At 39.7% G+C, this 12322-nt stretch overlaps 1 protein-coding gene across 3 annotated transcripts in view; it reads right to left on the minus strand.

Moving 5' to 3' along the window:
• Positions 1 to 12322, minus strand: part of PRKCQ (protein kinase C theta) — a 186125-nt gene that overhangs the window by 24303 nt on the left and 149500 nt on the right. The gene's annotated exons all lie outside the window — the stretch shown is intronic.

Here is a 12322-nt window from a genome sequence, read left to right on the forward strand (position 1 = left end):
GAAGAAGGCTTCCCTTGACTAAGAATAATTCTAGAACTAGAACCCATCTGATGCCAGAAACCATGTCAATAAATTCCTCTTTTCTTGGAGAACCAATATCCTTGTAAAGTACCCTTCCATTTTTAGGGGAATGTGGCTGATAAGATTAAAAACAAAGCCAAATTGTGATTTGCCTCCTTGTGATTATACATAGAACACTTTATATTCTTACCCATGATAACTCTGAGTATTTGAAAAGTGACCTCAACTTTTGTCTTGTTTTACCTTCACTGAGTTAAGTCCTCCAGATGTATAAATGTGTTGGTGCAGATGTCAGGGGTACTGCTGGCTTCTGTCATGACACCCTTGTCCGTCCCCTCTATGGCCCAGCCACTGCCCTGTTAGGTTCTGATGCTTGGTCACAGTAGCGGGTAACCGTGAACTTACTATAAACTAAAACCTCCAGGTATCTTTTCTTTTCCTATACAAATTGCCATCATACCCATTTCTTCTCATTCTGTACCTGTGAAATTGATGTTTTTAAAGATCATCCAAGTGTGGGGTACCTGGGTGGCTCAGTGGGTTAAGCGTCCGACTCTGGGTTTCGGCTCAGGTCACAATCTCACGGTTCATGAGTTCGAGTCCCATGTTGGGCTCTGTGCTGACATTACATAGCCTGCTTGGGATTCTCTCTCTCCCCCTCGCTCTCTGCCTCTCCCCCTCTCACTCTCTCTGTCTCTTTCTCAAAATTAAACTTTAAAAAGATCATCCACATGCTAACATTTGACATCAATGACTCAATTTTTTTTCTAGTTTGTTATAGAATACCCAGTTTTCTTTTTCTTTATGTCCTCTGCCCACGAATTTCTGAACTTTCTGAAACCTACGTCTAGGATGTGTGGTCGGTGATGGCCACCACGGTCTCCCTTCTTAGCGAAGGTGACTTGGGAGAGAATAGGAACAGCTATTGTGCTTACTCTTCACTTCCTGTTGGAGAACTGGCTTAAAATTCCCTTCTCAAAGACTCTGCTCCCAAAGGGCCTTGCAAATAGCCCTGTCTCCTTCAGTTCAGGTGACTGGACTCAACTGGATGATTCAGGTTTTCTCTTTAGGGAGGTTGGGATTGTGGGAAGGCGGCCCTAATCTGTCTCGGTGGGTGACCGGTAATCAGGACTGCTGACGGATGTCCTCTAGCATGGCCTTAGTAAAGCAGAAAGCTGAAGGGGCTTGGCCAAGAGCAGAGACAGAGGCGATGTAAATCCAAAGAGACACAGTGATGACAGAGAGGTACCTTTGGGCTCTGATGGGCCTGCCTTCTTAGTTCCAGTTTCTCAAGGAGGCTGAGATTTCACTTAAGCCAAACTGTGGGTGATCTTTTATTGCTTGTCATCAATATTCATATCAGCCTAAAGTTCCCATCATGATTTGCTGTGCCTCTTGCTAAACTGTGAGGCTCAGGAGGGTAGAAATGTGTATTGTGTGCTATACTGTGACAGCCTTGGCAGGAGGTGAGCATGTAAAGAGCATTCAATAAATGTTTGCTGAAGGAACCATCACCCACCAGGCATTATCCGTTGCAATTAACTCCTGAGGAACTGTTCCCTTCCATTGCTCTCTCCACCTTCTGCTGGAGCAAAGCAGCCAGAGAGAGTGAGCATGGGCTGCAGCTGTGTTTTGGTGGAGTGACACTATTAGCAGATGTCCCCAGAATTGACCTCTTCCATCTGGGCCAGCTTGGTTCATAATCTCCATGACCAGGGCATCATAGACCATTCCTGTCTGAGTGGGTGGCCAGGGTATCTCCAGGACATGTGAATATGTATCTCATGTTCATATCCATGTCGGTTCTGCTTCTCTCTCCTAACTCAAATGCTGTCATAACTTTCATTATCAGGATGAATATGTCTGTCTAATATGTCTGTCTTTCCTTAGGTCTTCTTCCTTGCTGTTCATTATTTTAATGAAGTACCCTTTCACTGTGACTTATGAATTCCAATAAATCCAGGTCTGGATCATATTTTACTCCTAATGCTTACAGTTGCAGATTCATTTTCTAATCCACACTGTATGCAATATTGGTATCATTTTGGGTTTCTGCTACATGAAACCTATTTGCATCATTTATAGCCACATACACATGTTCCTAGAAATTTGGCTGAAGGATGGTTTGGAGGTCATCACTAGGGAACCAGACATCTAGCTGCAGTGCTATATGCAAATTCTACGGATGATGAAGATTGTATGTAATACTTGCATTGGATTTTCTTGCTCTCACATGCACTTCACCATCTGATTCTCATAGCAGCCCTTTGATATGGAATTACTATCTTTAGTCATATTTTTCTGATTGAAAGAACAGGCTCTTAAAGGTTACACAATTTATCCTAGCTCACGGGTGGGGTAAACCAACTTGGTTTGGATGCAAACCAAGGCCTTCTCTCCTACATCCTCATAAACCAAGCTGACCTAGTCTTTCTCATCGAATTGGTCCTGCTGAGAGACAGAGTCTTCAGTGACTCAGGGTGAATTTTAATCAGTCCTAAAAATAAGTGTTCTCTGAGCCTCAGGCTAGGAAAATGAGCATCATGTTTGATTTTCATTCCACCCTCTAAGGTGAACCAAGTGTTAGGGGTTGGGAGAGAAAAGGTCATTGATGGTTTGAGAGATTAAGTCAGAATGGGAAAAGTCTAAAAGTCGTCCACGCAGAGCCAGACCTCCATGAGGGTAAGGAGTGGAGGCAGAGGAGGGATAACTGCACCTGCCACAGAATCCAATGGCCAGAGTGTTCACAGGTATGTCAGCTAATTACTCCTCACATACACCTTATAGGATACCAGGGCACCCAGAAAGGAACTTTGGAGTCCAGATCAGCTGGCGTGGCTCTGGTAAGCACCTGTGTGCCCCAGGGGCAGCGCGTCAGGTATAACAGAATTCAGTGGAAGCCTTTCATTCAGTTGCGTGGTCAACATAAGCAAAGCTTTTCCGTTTGCAAGAGGCAGAGGGTGGGTGTCAGAAGAACTGTATTTCAAATCCCAGCTTTATTGCTAAGTTGCTCAGCCAAGCTACATCCCCTCTGAGCCTCCAGTGGCTTATCTGTAAAAGGGGTACAGTGGTGCCTGCCTTCTTTATCCCACAGGACCTTTGTTAGCATAGAATGAGGTAACCCATGTGAAAGCATTTGTAAATGGCTTCAAAAACACGGGTTGGGCCAGTGCTGTCACTGCTCAGCTATCCTCAGACAGCCTTTCAGTTCTAATAGTTCTAAGATCAGAGATTCTAGATTCTTCTCTTTCCATGTCTGGGTATTTTCCAGCTGCTTGTTTTTTACACTTAACCCAAACCAGGGCTGAGGCATCTTTTAAGATGTCACTACTTTTATAACACCAGCGGGTGGTAAATGATGTTGGCACCTGTTTCTCTACATCACTTGGCCTCATTTCTTGTGGCTGCTTAGCAAAAGCCTTTCCAATAAGGCTGGACCCATTTGTCTAATGTTTACTCCTTGACCTTCTGCTTCTGTGCCTTTTCTGGAATCACTTCTTCCATTTGCAAAGGCTTTCTCCTCCTCTAAAAAAAAAAACAAAACTCTTTCTGATAGGAATTTATTTTTTTGGCAAACCCTCCCCCACTTCTGAGGCTACCATTTTCTTTCCTATTGACACCTTTAATTAGAATCTTACTCACTGGGACTGTTTTTGTTAGAGTGTGGTGCCTATGTCTTGTCATGCACTTCTACTTTATCTCCAAAAAAATGCACAATAAAAACTCAGAAAGTGTCGTCATTAGGTACCCAGGAATTGGGACTTTGGTAGCTTTTGTGTACACAGCAATGCTTAATGAAGAACCGTACATTCAGGGGTCAGTCTGTCTACATCACCAGCTGTGGGGCATTGAATGGTGGCCCCCAAAAGATAAGTTCATATTCTAACCCCTAGAACCTTGTGGATGAGACCTTCTTTGGGAGAAGGGTCTTTGTAGATGTGACTAAATTAAGGATCTTGGAATGAGATCATCTTGGATTTTCCAGGGGGTCAAGTGTCCTCCTAAGAGACATACAGGGAAGACAAAAGAGGTGCACAGAGAAGAAAAGGTCATGTGAACACAGAGGCAGACAGGAGGGATGCCCCCCAAAGCCAAGGAGCACCTGGAGCTATGAGATGCTGGAAGGGGCAAGGAAGCATTCTGCTTGAGAGCCTTGGGAAGTAGGCTAACCCTGCTGGCACTTTGGACCTCTGACCCCTGAACTATGAGAGAATAAACTCCTGTTGGTTTAAGCCATCAAGTTTGTGGTAATTTCTATGGTGTGTGTGTGTGTGTGTGTGTGTGTGTGTGTGTGTGTGTGTGTATGTATAGGTCTATATATATATACACACACACACACACATATATACATACACATATGTGTGTGTATACACATATGTATATGCATATATATGTGTATACACGTGTGTGTGTGTGTGTGTGTGTGTATATATATATATATATATATATATATATATATATATATATATATATATAAATTTTGTGTGTGTGTGTGAACAAACCCAGAAATCATAATCCCAAGTGGTTAGAAGAAGGAAATTCATAGAATCCCCTTGTTAATTCGGTTGCCAAATGGGCAGTTCAGGTCAGTAAAGTTACAAATGGGGAGTTGAATGGTTTTTAATGCAAGACAGTCCCATTCTCCAGTACTTACTAGATGACTTCTCCTTAGCTTGAATTATTTGATGGTGTCTTTCAAGGATTCTCGAGAACTTCAGCAAATACACTACTAAATAAACCCAATATTCTTTCTTATTGGTGCATAAAAAGCCATAGAAACCATGATTTCCCATTAAGGGATGTAGTAAGAGCCCTCTGCTGGGTACAATTTGGGATATTAAAGACCATTAAGGACCCTGTTGGTCCTTTCTGTTCTGTCAACTAACAAGACGAAATGCTAGAAAAAAAGCATTGTGCTATGGAGAGACAGACTATACTGGGGCATGTGGGCTTTTCTCTCACGAGGTTCCTTTGAGCTCTGATCGATCTCTCTCTCTCTCTCTCTCTCTCTCTCTCTCTCTCACAAATCTTTTCTCTCCCTTCCATCCATCCTACACAAGCTACTGAGTTCCCCAGTGATATGTATTTTATATATATTGCAGGCATTACAGATAACAGAGAGAAAAAACAAACCATAGATTCTGATCAGGGTTTTCAATGTTCTGATGGGTATTTTTCATTTTCTTGGAGATTAAGGAATTGTATAAAACAGTTGTTTAATACATTATTTTGTAGATGGACACCCCCCACCCCAAAGCCCATTGTATCCAAAGGTTGCCAAAGAGACTGCTTAAGATGACTTCCAAGCCTTCCCTAAAGTTGTGTTCTGTGGCTCTAAGTATGGCAACTTTCCCTTGACTGTTCCCTCTGGGAATGGAGAGGTTTCCCGAAGTGAATTTTCAGCCAACCCTGTAAGCTGCTCAGTATTGACCATCTCTGATGGGATGCTTCTGGCCTGTATTATACACAGTTTGCTGTCGTCAACACTCAGTGTGGGACACCATTTAACCTTTCTTTTAATATTGTATTCAGGTGTACAACACAGTGATTCAACAATTATATACTTTATGCTGTGCTCTCCACAGCGTAGTCACGACCTGTCACATACAACACTATCACGATATTATTCCCTGTGCTGTACTTTTCATCCCCATGACTTATTTACTTTACAACTGGAAGTTTGTACCTCTTACTCTCTCTTTCTCCTATCCTTTCACTGTCCCATCCTCTGGCAACCAGCAGTCTGTTCTCAGTATTTAAGAATCTGCTTCTGTTTATGAGTCTTTTTCTGTTTTGTTTTTTAGATTCCACATATAAGTGAAATCATATGCTATTTGTCGTTTTATGTCTGACTTCACTTAGTGTAATACCCTCTGGATCCATTCATGTTGTGAATGGCAAGATTTCATTCTTTTTATGGCTGAGTAATAATTACATTTTGTGTGTGTGTGTGTGTATGTATATATGTGTATATATATAGATATATGCACCACACCTTTTGTATCCATTCATCTTTTGATGGACACCTGGGTTGCTTCCATAGCTTGACTACTGTGAATAATGCTGCAATAAACATATTAATGCATATGACTTCTCAAGTTAGTGCCTTTGTTTTCTTTGGGTAAATACTAAAGTAGTAATACTGGGTGATAGGGTATTTATATTTTTAATTATTTTAGGAACTTTCCTACTGTTTTCCATAGTGGCTGCGTCAATTTACATTCCCACCAACAGTGAATAAGGGTTCCCTTTTATTCATATCCTTGCCTACACTTGTTATGTCTTGTCTTTTTGATTCTAGCCATTCTGACAGGTGTGAGGTGATATTTCATTGTGGTTTAGATTTATGTTTCCCTGATGATTAGTGGTGCTGATCACCATTTTGTGTGTCTCCTGGCCATGTGTTCTTTGTAAAAATGCATATTCATGTCCTCTATGCATTTTTAATCAGACTATATGTTTGGTGTTGTATGAGTTCTTTATATATTTTGGATAGTAACCCCTTATTGTATATATTATTTGTAAATATCTTCTTCCATTCAGTAATCCATTCTGATGAAAGAAATTGAAGACAACACAAAAAGTTTTTTTTGGTTTGGTATGGTTTCCTCGCTGTGAAAAAGCTTCTTAGTTTGATAGAGTCCCAAAAGTTTCTTTTTACTTTTATTTCCCCTGCCTTTGGAGTCAGATCTGAAAAATCGTTAAGACGGGGGTCAATGAGCCTTATTGCTTCCTATATTTTTGTCTAGGAGACTTACAGTTTCTGGTATTAAATTCAAGTATGTAATCCATTTTTTAGTTTATTTTTGTGTATGGTGTAAGAAAGTGGTCCAATTTCATTCTTTTGCATGTAGCTATTTATCCTAACACCAGTTACTGAAGAGACTGTCCTATGTTCTTGCTTTCTTTGTCATAGGTTAATTGGCCATACACGCATGGGCTTATTTCTGTGCTCTCTATCCTACTCCACTGATCTGTGTGTCTGCTTTTGTGCTAATGCCATACTGTTTTGATTACTATAGCTTTGTAGTAGAGTTTGAAATCAGGAAACTTGATATATCCAACTTTGTTTTTCTTTCTCAAGAATGTTTTGGCCATTCGGGGTCTTTTGTGGTTCCATACAGATTTTGGAATTTTTTGTTCTAGTTTGGTGAAAAATGTCATTGGAATTTTGATAGGGATTGCACCAAATCTACAGATCTTTGTGCAATATGAGCATTTTAACAGTGTTCTTCCAAAACATGAGTATCAAATACCTTTCCTTTTATTTGTGTTGTCTTCAGTTTTTCATCAGTATGTTAGTTTTCAGTGTACATGTCTTTCACACCCTTAGCTAAGTTTTTTCCTAAGTATTTTATTCTTTTTGATGTGATTGCAGATGGGATTGTTTTCTTGGTTTCTCTGATAGTTTAGTATACAGAGATGCAGCAGATTCTGTATATTTTGTATCCTGCAACTTTACTGAATTTATACTTATTCTAATAGTTTTTTTTTTTTTCTGGAGTCTTCAAGGTTTTCTATATATAGTATTATGTCAAGTACAAAGAATGACCATTTTAATTATTTCTTACCAATATGGATGTCTTTTTGTTTTGCCTGATTGCTATGGCTGGGACGGCCAGTACTACGTTGCATAAAAGTGGCATGAGTGGACATCATGTCCTGTTCCTGATTTCCAAAGGAAGGCTCTCAGTTTTTCACCATTAAGTATGATGTTAGCTGTGAGTTTGTCATGTATGGCCTCTATTATATTGATGTGTGTTCCCTCTAAATCCATGTTGAGAGTTTTTATCATGAAGGGCTACTGAATTTACTCAAATGCTTTTGCTACATTTATTGAGATGATAGAATTTAAAAACAATTTTTTTAACTTTTATTCATTTTTGAGAGACAGAGCACAAGTGGGGGAGGGGCAGAGAGAGAGGGAGACACAGAATCCGAAGCAGGCGCCAGGCTCTGAGCTGTCAGCACAGAGCCCGAAGCGGGGCTTGAACCCACGAGACATGAGATCATGACCTGAGTTGAAGTCGGATGTGTAACCAACTGAGCCACCCACGTGCCCCAAGATGATATGATTTTTATTTTTCATTTTGTTAATGTGGAGTATCACATTGATGAGCAGCTATTTAGCTATTCTTGTGTCCTTGGAATAAATCCTACTTGATCATGGTGAATGATCCTTTTAATGCATTGTCAAAATTGATTGGTAATAATTAGTTGAGGACTTTTGATCTATGTTCATCAGGGAATTTGGCCTGTAATTTTTTCTTCTTGTAGTCTTTGTCTGGTTTTGGAATCAGGATAATGCTGGCCACATAGAATGGATTTGGAAGCATTCCTTCTTGTTCATTCTTTCGGAATAGCTTGAGAATGATAGTATTAACTCTTCTTTAAATGGGTTAAACCCAGGGGCACCTGGGTGGCTCAGCCGGTTAAGCGTCTGACTTAAGTTCAGGTCATGATCTCACAGTTCATGAGTTTGAGCCCAGCATCGGGCTCTGTGCTGGCAGCTTGGAGCCTGGAGCCTGCTTTGGACTCTGCATCTCCCTCTCTCTCTGCCCATCCCTGCTCATACTGTCTCTCTCTCAAAAATAAATAAACGGTAAAAAAATTTAAAAGTAAATGGGTTAAACCCTTCTTTAAATGTTTGGTAGAATTTACGTTTGAAGTCCTCTGGTTCTGCGCTTTTGTTTGTTGGGTGTTTTTAGATTAGTGATTCAATTTTGTTACTAGTAATCAGTTCAGATTTTCTGTTTCTTCTTGAGTCAGTTTTGGAAGACTGTAAGTTTGTAGGAATTTATCCACTTCTTCTAGGTTGTTCCAATTTGTTGGCATATGATTTTTTTTTTTTTTAGTAGTCTCTTATAACCTTTATATATTTCTGTGGTGTCAATTGTAACTTCTCTTTCATTTCTGATATTTTTTATTTGGGTCCTCTCCCTCTTTTTTTTTTTTTTTTGTGATTACTATGCTAAAAGTTTGCCAATTTTGTTTATCTTCTCAAAGATCTCTTAGTTTCATTGATCTTTCAATATTTTTTCTTCTCTGTTTCATTTACTTTTGCTCCAAACTTTATTATTTCCTTTTTTTCTATAACTTTGGGCTTTGTTTATTCTTATTTTTCTTGTTCTGTTAGGTTTAAATTCAGATTTTTTTGAGACTTTTCTTTTGTCTTGAAGTAAAAATTATAAATTTTCCCTTAGAACAGTTTCCTGTGTCTCAAAGATTTTTGAATCACTGTGTTTCCAGTTTCATGTGTCTCCAGGTAATGTGGATTTCCTCTTGATTTCATTTACCTATTTATTTATTTATTTTTTTTTTGGTAGCATGTTGTTTAGCCTCTGTGTTTGTATTTTATCCAGTTTTTTTTTTCTTCTGAGTTCTAGTTTTATACTGCTGTGGTTGGAAAATATGTCTGATATGATTTTGTTATTCTTAAATTTATTGAAACTTGTTTTGTGGCCTAACACATGATCTATCCTGGAAAATGTCCCATATGCACTTGAAAAGAATGTCTTCTGTTTTAGGATGAAATGTTTTGAATATATCTGTTATGTTCATCTGGTCCAGCATGTCATTCAAAGTCACTGTTGCTTTGTTGATTTTTCTGCTTAGATGATCTTCCCGTTGCTCTAAGTGGGGTGTTAAAGTCCCCTACTGTAATTGAATTACTGTTAATTTCTCCCTTTATGTCTGTTAATATTTGCTTCATATGTTGTTTCTATGTTGGATGCATATTTACAATTGCTCTTTTGTTGGATCAATCCCTTTATGATTATGCCCTCCTTTGTCTCTTGTTGCAGTTTGATTTTGAAAGTTGATTTTGTCTTATATAAATATTGCTACAGTTTATTTTTTGCTTCCGTTTGCATGGATTATCTTTTCCATCGCTTTACTTTCTGTCTGTGTGTCTTTTATATCTGAAGTGAGTCTCTTGTAGGCAACATATAGTTGGGTCTTCTTTAATCTATTTAGTCATCTGTATCTTTTGACTGGAGCATTTAGTCCATTTACATTTAAAGTAATTATAGATAGGTATGTACTTATCCCTATTTTGTTCATTGTTTTCTGGTTGTTTATGTAGTTCTTCTCTGTTCCTTTCTTCTTCTCTTGCTCTCCTCCCTTGTGATTGATAGCTTTTTAGTGATATGCTTGGATTCTTTTCTCTTTTTTTGTGTGTATCTATTATAGATATATAAATGTGGTTACCATGAAGTTTATATAATACCATCCTAAGTATATAGCAGTCTCTTGTAAGTTGATGGTCACTTAAATTCAACACATTCTAAAAGCATTGCATTCTTAGTCCTCCCCACTCCATGTTTTATATTTGTAATGGTCTGGTTTACATACACTTTTATATTGTGAATCCATTAATTGATTTTACTTTTTAACCTTCATACTAGGTGTACAAGTGATTGATTTACTATATGTTTACTTTTACCAGTGAAGTTTCTTCCTTTCATAATTTTCTTCAAGGCATTTTCTTTTCTGCTTGAAGAAGTCCCTTTAACACGTCTTCGTAAGGCTGGTTTGGTGGTGATGAACTCTTTTAACTTTTGTCTGGGAAACTCTTTATGTCTTCTTCAAATCTGAATGATAACCTTGTTGGGTAGAGTATTCTTGGTTGTAGTTTTCTTCCTTTCAGCACTTTGAATATATCATGCCACTCCCTTCTTAACTTCAAAGCATGTGCCAAAAATCTGCTGATAGCCCTGTGGGGTTTCACTTGTACATAACTAGTTGCTTTTCTCTTGCCTCTTTTAAGATCCTCTTTAATTTCGTACATTTTAATTATTATGTGTTTTGGTGTGGACCTCTTGAATTCATCTTGTTTGGGACTGTCTGTGCTTCCTGAACCTGGTTGTCTGTTCCTTCTCTTTAGCTATTATTTCATCAAATAAGTTTCACTCCTTTGTGTCTCTTCTTTGTCTTCTAATATAAATGTTAGCATACTTGGTGTTGTCTCAGAGGTCCTTTAACCTATGCTAACTTTTAAAATTCTCTTTTCTTTTTGCTGTTCAGCTTGGGTGCTTTTTATACCCTATTTTCCAGATGCTGATCTGTTCTTCTACCTCCTCTAATCTGGTAGTGATTCCCTCTAGTGTATTTGACATTTTTGTTTTTGCATTCTTTAGTTGATTTGTTCTTTTTTTGTATTCTGTTTGTTGAAGTCTCACAGGGTTCATCTGCTTTTCTCTGAAGTCCAGTGGGCATCTTTATGACTAGTATTTTGAACTCTTTGTCAGGTAGATTGCCATCTCTATTTTAGTTCTTTTTTGAAGTTTTGTCTTCAATTTGGAGCATATCCTTCTGCCTCCTTATTTTGACTTTTTCTGTTTATTTATATGAATTAGGTGAAAAAGGCACCTCTCCCAGTCTTGAAGGAGTGACTTTGTGTAGGAATGTCCTCTGTATAGACTATATATGCCAGGAAGCTTTGGCTGGCTGGCTGTTATCACATTGGGGTGCTCTATGCAGAAGGCTTCTTGGATGGCTGGTTAGAGCTGAAGCAGGCATAGACCATAGACCCTGGGGCATTCTGCACCAGGGCTATCCTGGCAGGAAGTGAATATAGGCTGGTGGGTCCTGGGGCAATCCACATCAGTTTGCCTTGGTGGGATGGTTGGAACTAGGGTGGGGAAAGGATAGGGGTGTCCTAGAGTACTTTATATTTGTCCTGCCTTGGCTAGATGGCTGGAGTCATAGGGGGTACTGTTTAGGAGAGCCCTGGTGTGTATCATACTGGGGCAGCCTTAGGGAGATGGCTGGAGCTGTGGCAGGCATGGGTGGGGGGCCACCTTTAGGGGGATGGATGGATCTGGTGTAGGCTGGCATACTGGGGCTCACTGAAGCAGCAGCCTGGCTACAGTGCCTGGACCCTGCTCCTGTCTGCACTATCAAAGTGGAGGGGGAGCTTAAACAATGGCACCCGCCAGCACCTCTGGCATTGAGGAGAGTTCTACCATCTCCCTCACCATTTGGTGGACATTCAGAGTCTAGTTGTCCCTTAAACTACTTTGCCCCCAGAGGGGCAAGTCTGCATGGCCCTCTTCAGTGCCATCCCTCCCCCTGCAGTTGGTAATATTGGGGGTGGGGATCTCATCATTACTGTGCCTCTATCCTTTGTCGAGCACAAGCTTTCCAGTTGGCCCTCAGTCCTTCAAGAGGAATTGCTCCTTTATATGTTGGAGTAGATTTGTGTGTCCCTGGGAGGAGGTGCATTTAGGGTTTTCCTATGCTGCCATCTTGGACCCCCTCTTACCATTGAACCTTACTGATGACTCTGGTCCAGTGTTAT

Source organism: Felis catus, chromosome B4, assembly GCF_018350175.1.
Source record: "Felis catus isolate Fca126 chromosome B4, F.catus_Fca126_mat1.0, whole genome shotgun sequence".
Taxonomy (NCBI): Eukaryota; Metazoa; Chordata; class Mammalia; order Carnivora; family Felidae; genus Felis; species Felis catus.